The following is a 6000-nucleotide window of genomic DNA, read 5'->3' as shown; positions in this document are numbered from 1 at the left end:
TCCAATTACACACCTCTGTGCTTGTCATGTCCTTCGTGCCATGAACTAAACACGTTGTTTTTCCAAAGCACCAAGCACAACAATAATGTGGATTCTGCTTTCTCCAATCACAGGCTGTATATTACCCAACAGATACGACACCACTGGGTTAATGCCCTGAAGCCTTGCAGTCATGATCACCAGCCCACCATTCAGTTCTGATCACAGCCTAACATGGATGCAGGTGGGAAGACATAGTCTCAGCTCATGTGGCTTCTCAAGGGACCTGAGGACCTGATTCTGTTAGCATTTGGGAAATGAAATGGTTAACTAAAAGTCACCCCTTTCCAATGATCATTTATTTTCTTCCTGCCAGTTTAGATTTCTGTTGACTGTGAACTCTCTTGTGGGCAGAAGAAGGGTTGCCACCAATATATTTAAATGATATTCTAATGGATAGGCTTCTGCAGTGTCCACAGAATTAGACCTGAAAGGCTCACTCGGCCTGGAATTCAGTTTCCATCCTCAAAAGGCATCAGGGTGTTTTCCTGTGACCTTCTGTGTGTCATCCATGTTGCAACTGCAACAGCCTGTCAGACCTTTCACAGATGAAAAAGTTACAGGCAGTAAATGTCCTGGAGCATCTGTAGGCACCCTATTGCTGCTGGGCACTAGGAGCCTGCTCCTGAAGAGATCTACATGCACCTTTAACCGCTGTTGCAGTCAATGGGAATTGAGGGTGCTCAGCTTGTCTTTAGGAGATAGCCAACACCAAAATTGTTCAAGGCCTTGGCGCAGTCACAGCTTGGGACAGGATCTGGTCTGAAGTCTCCAGAGTCCTGTTGGACTCCAAATTAAGCCCAGATGACCAGGTTGCATCAGTATCTAAAAACGCCTTCTTTCACCTCCAGCTCTCTCGGAAACTTCCTCCCTTCCTTATGGACAAGGACCTGGCTACAGTGATCTATGCATTTGGTCACCTCCAGGCTGGACTACTGTAATTTGCGGTCTCTGAAGCTGAATGTGTAGATGAGGCATAGGCCCCAGCTGGTATAGAACGTGGCTGGCCACCTTCTCCATGGCTCGGTCACCACAAGAACATCAGGCTTAAGTCCCTCGCCTGGCTTCCAGTCAGCTCTCGATGCCAGTTTAAGGCCTTGGTCCTAATCTCCAAAGCAGTTAAAGGCTCAAGCCCCAGCCACATGAAAGACCAAATTTCAATCTCTGAACCTCTATGACAGCTGCGCTTCTCTGGGACAATGCAGAGCCCAAAACACGTGAGAGCTGGAGCAAAGCATTCTCTGTTAAGGGGATCTGGCTGTTGAACAATCTTCCAGAAGATTTCAGGCCGATCCAGACTCTGACCAACTTTAGGAAATGCTGCAAAACCTTCCTCTTTGAAAAACCTTTCCACCATGAGAATGACTCTCACAACACCGACACCCCCTTCTACTCCAAAACGTCTGCCAACCCACTGACTTCAGTCGGAAAAACACATGCTTACAGATAAGCATCTGCTCATGTGCTTTGCTGAACCAGGGTCTATCACAATCCCATCATTACTCTGTCTCATTCCAAAATCTATAGTACAACAGCCCTGAAATCACCCTTTTATAGGAGAAGAAATTGATGGCCATCTTTATGTGGTGAGGAGAAAAGCAATGTCCTATTGGGAGCTGTTCACACCATACCTGTCTTCCATTCAGAACTTCAAACCTTTTCAAACAAAGAAAAGAAAAGCCAATTTCACACCATTTTGCCTCCTGCCAACAACTGATTTTATCTATGGCTGCTTTGACACTTTGCTTATTCTAAGCCACACCTGCCTTGTGCCGCTCTCCGCTCTGGATGTTCGCATGAGCTATTTCCTGCCCCAACCTCAAGTCTGCTGCTTTCAGCACCATCACTCAGGTTCTTCAGACTTCCTGTTTTGCTCTTAAAGCTTTCATTTCGCAAACGTACCGTTTCCTGTTCTAAAGCTTCCTGCGACTGAAATCCCACAATTTGTCCTCAACAAGATACAGCTGGTAAAGTCTCAGTGATCTTCCTCTTGCTAACATTTATCTTGCTGTTTGTACCCTTTCTGGATTGGTGATCTGGATTTTTGTGCAGATCTCTGGGGGGTTTCAATGAGATCCTGCTACTCTGAAACCTTAAATATTACAGATTCTTTCTAGAACACAAGGGGTTAAAATAGGTAGGTTACAGATTGCTCTTTGGTTACATTCAGATAAGATATTGTGCTTTCTGTATTAAGTTAGAGAGGAGATGATGGTCCCTTTATTAGCTTGACTTTCAATCATTTCCCTTAAGGGGTTGCTTAGATCGTATTATAGGGGGGTGAGGGATAGCTCAGTGGTTTGAGCATTGGCCTGCTAAACCTAGGGTTGTGAACTCAATCCTTGAGGGGCCCATTTAGGGATCTGGGCCCAAAATTGGGGATTGGTCCTGCTTTGAGCAGGGGGGTTGGACTAGATGACCTCCTAAGGTCCCTTCCAACCCTGATATTCTATAATTCTATGTATTAACGTGTTCAAAATAGCAGATGTATATGGTCTGGTCTCAAGGCTGTCTCTTTGTAGGTGAATATCATTAGCAAGGCCTGAAATGGAGAGGATTGAAAAGCCGTCAGGAATGGGGAGGCAAAGAAAACCTAGCTAGAGGATTTGCATTCAAAGTGATGGCAGTAGAATGATTGTAAAGATAAATCTCTTTCTTGCTCCAGCACCAGAAAAAAAGTTTAAATAATCATGGGAGTGATTGCAGTCTGTGTAAATAAACAGTTGAGCTGAAAGGTTAATCACTGTCTAAGTAAGATGTACATGAAGGGTTTAATTTATTTGATTTAGCTGCACAATCCCTATTTATATTAAGAAATTGCTGATGTCTCATGGGAAACTTTCAAAATCGTTATTTTAAAATCAATGCTGTTCCTTCAAAATAGTTTTGTTTTTACACGGTTTCTTTTCTGGTTCTTAATTACTAACACATTTGCATCAAACACAATCTTTGCTTCCTGGGTTCCTTGCAGCTTATTATTGAAATTGATAGACTGTTTACAAAGTCACAATCGGCTGTTGCCGAAATGATGATAACAGTCACTAACTGGCATCCCCTCCCTTTTATTGTCAAACAGTATTTATATTAGAAATGCAGAACCAGGAACCTGCAGTTAGAGAGTACAGATGCTCGGGAATTTTCCAGCAAAATATATTTTCGATAGAAAATGCAGTTTACCCATAAGTGCAATTTTCCAGGAGAAAATTTCAATTTTTTTCTGAAATTTTTCAATGTTCCATCAGGGAAATCGAAAAAAACCATTTCCTTTCAAGTTGGGGCAACCCACATCGAAACATTCTGGTTTGTCAACCTGAATCAAAATGTTTGTTTCTGGATCAGTTTGATGTTAATCTTTGTCGGCCTGTGCTGCTGCCACGTCTCTGTAGTCATGTATCCATCTTCGTCTGTGGGCTGGGCTAGGGTGATCAGATAGCCAGTGTTAAAAATCAGGACAGGCCTGGGGGTAATAGACACCTATAAAAGAAAAAGCCCCAAATATCAGGACTGTCCCTACTCCCTATAAAATCGGGACATCTAGTCACCCTAGGCCGGGCTAGCTGTCTGGACTACATCTGCCAGGACAAACCACCTCCCACGTTATAGGAATTGTGATTTTCAACCAGCTCAATATCCTCAGTTAATACCAGGCATTCAAGTTCAAGGGATAATGATCCTGACATCCTTTGTAAAATACTTTGAGATCTACTGATGAAAACAGCTATATGAGAGCTATGTATTTTTATTTTGAGACTTGATCACACATCATGTTTCACATTTAGACCTCTGTGTGCTGAGAAGTATGTTCAGGCGCACAATCAACAGTAGCAGATGAAAAATTAAAATTTCTCTCTTTCAGCTTGACTGGTACAACTGCGGATGTCAACGGGGCATGTTAGCAATGTAATTGGGAGGAGAATTTAAACACCCCCCCACCACCATTTTCCTAATAACAAAGATCAAAGGAAGAGAAATACAGAAACAGGGAGGAATACCCAGGATTCCATAGTTAAAGCTTCTACTTTTACTTGATTTTCTACTCCCTTGTTTTTACCCTTTCTAATTTCTGACTGGAGCAGCTGATTTGTTGGCACATTGGGATACTTAAAATAGTATTAGAAAAGATATTTCTCAGCAAGTTTGGAAAGTGACCAGTTACAAGTGTTTATTTGCTAATCAATCAAAAATTGCATGCATGTTAAAATCCCCTACCGGTGTCTCATGATTTTCAGCCCATCCATACTCAGTGGCAGCCATTTTTCAGAGTCCCAGTGTCTCACACAGCCTGGGGGTCTCTCAGTCTCTGCACAGGGCATTTACGGTGTAAGATTCCCCCTACGGGAGAGGGTCTTTCTGAACCCTTCCTCCACTGGATTGGAGCCATATAATGCTGGGAGGGAGACTAGAGAAGCCCATTTCACTCTCTTGGCAAGTGCCCTGCCTGTTCTCTATGATCCTGGAAGACCTGCAATAGCCCCCAGGCTTGAGGGAGAGGAACCCACTAATTCAGTGGCGGAAGGAACTGGAGGAGAGGAGTTGCGGTGGTGGCTGAGACTCTGTCCCCTCCTGATCCTGCCAGCCAATCCCCTTCACCCAAACACCGACCCAGCGGGGCCTGTGGAGGGTGCCGAGGGGGGAGCAGCCAGCAGGGGAGGGAAGGAGAAGCAGCCACCGGCCCAGCAGCAGCAGGGAGCTGCTGAGCAAGGAGTACTGCCCAGCTTGTATGCAAGGGGCCTGGAGGGGTTATGGGTGGGGGGCGCGAACTGAGGGGTTGAGGGGAGGAGGGTTGGGAGGGCATTGGGGAGTGCTAGACTGCAGGGAGCGATAGCATTAATGGGGCAGAACATTAGCAGAGGGGAGAATACAGCCTGTGGGGGAGACTGCTGTGTCTGGGGGAATGGGGGAGTATTTAACCATGGGCACCTGATCTGGGACTTCAAAATTGCCACATAATGCCAACTGGATGCAGCTCTTTCAGAGGTGTTTTGCTAAGCCAGCGTAGGGTAGCTCTGGACAGATCCAGTGTAGATAGGCCTCGGTGGGAGTGTTGGCTTCATTCCCCGACCCCTAAGGGCCTTGGAGGCCCAGTCAGTCCCCAGGAGCCTAGTTAGGCTCACTGAGGTAAAACAGTCAGGTGGACAGCACAGGGGGCGACCCCCAGAAGCCTGTAAAGGCTGCAGTAAGTAGGAAAGCAGGGCCCTTCAGCTGTCCAAGTAGCCCCCACTGCCCAGTATGTGTTCCCTGCGCCCCTCTGTGCCTTATCATTGCCCAGCCTGGATACTCACTTTTTAGGTCAAACTGTAGAATCTCATGGTCTTAGCTCTGGTGGTCACAGGATCACTTCCTGGTAATGACCAAGATGACCAAGTCCTCACATTGCCCGATTGCTCCCAAGGCCCTCTAATATCTAGGACAACCCAGAGGCATGCTGCCAGTCTACATCTCCCCCTGTACTCTACCTCTGCTCACCCTCAGTGCTCTTCTTCTTTCATTATGTTGCCAAATGCCTTTCCTAAGCATTTATTTACTGCTTAAAAACATGTCCAGAGCCTGCATGTGTGCAGATTCACAGTGCGTTTTTTAAGGTTGGGTTTGGGAATTCTACAGTTAACCTTAGCTGGTGATGTCCACAGCTGTTAATGTTTAAATGATGTGCATAATGGTAAATTTTCTTTATTACGCCATTCATAAAAACTAATATTTTGTATGAAGGTCACATCTAAGAGTCCCAATCATGAACCAGGCTCTCTACAAAATAGACCAAATATTTCTGACTAAATATTTTTTTTTAAAAAAATCAACATTTGGGCTTTTATTAAAGGTTGGAAAATAATTTTTTACCAAGTCACTTTAATTTAAAAACCAAACAAAACAAATAAACAGCCCCTATCTTTTGGAAGGAAACTTTACATGGGGAAAAAAAGTAACCTGGTGGTTGTTCTGGGTCTTTGCATTTTGATTTTC

At 44.7% G+C, this 6000-nt stretch overlaps 1 protein-coding gene across 1 annotated transcript in view; it reads left to right on the top strand.

Moving 5' to 3' along the window:
• The first annotated feature begins 1951 nt into the window (after positions 1–1951).
• The window catches only part of LOC140917568 (exocyst complex component 1), a 60504-nt gene continuing 56455 nt past the window's right edge, over positions 1952–6000 (top strand). The window contains exon 1 of the mRNA XM_073360683.1: positions 1952–2006. The gene's annotated coding sequence lies outside the window, so the exon portion shown is untranslated. The remainder of the gene's footprint in view (positions 2007–6000) is intronic.

The sequence above is a fragment of the Lepidochelys kempii genome, chromosome 9, assembly GCF_965140285.1.
Source record: "Lepidochelys kempii isolate rLepKem1 chromosome 9, rLepKem1.hap1, whole genome shotgun sequence".
In the NCBI taxonomy this organism is placed as follows: domain Eukaryota; kingdom Metazoa; phylum Chordata; order Testudines; family Cheloniidae; genus Lepidochelys; species Lepidochelys kempii.
Note: the sequence above shows the minus strand (reverse complement) of the source record. Positions and strands in the feature narration are given on the sequence as shown.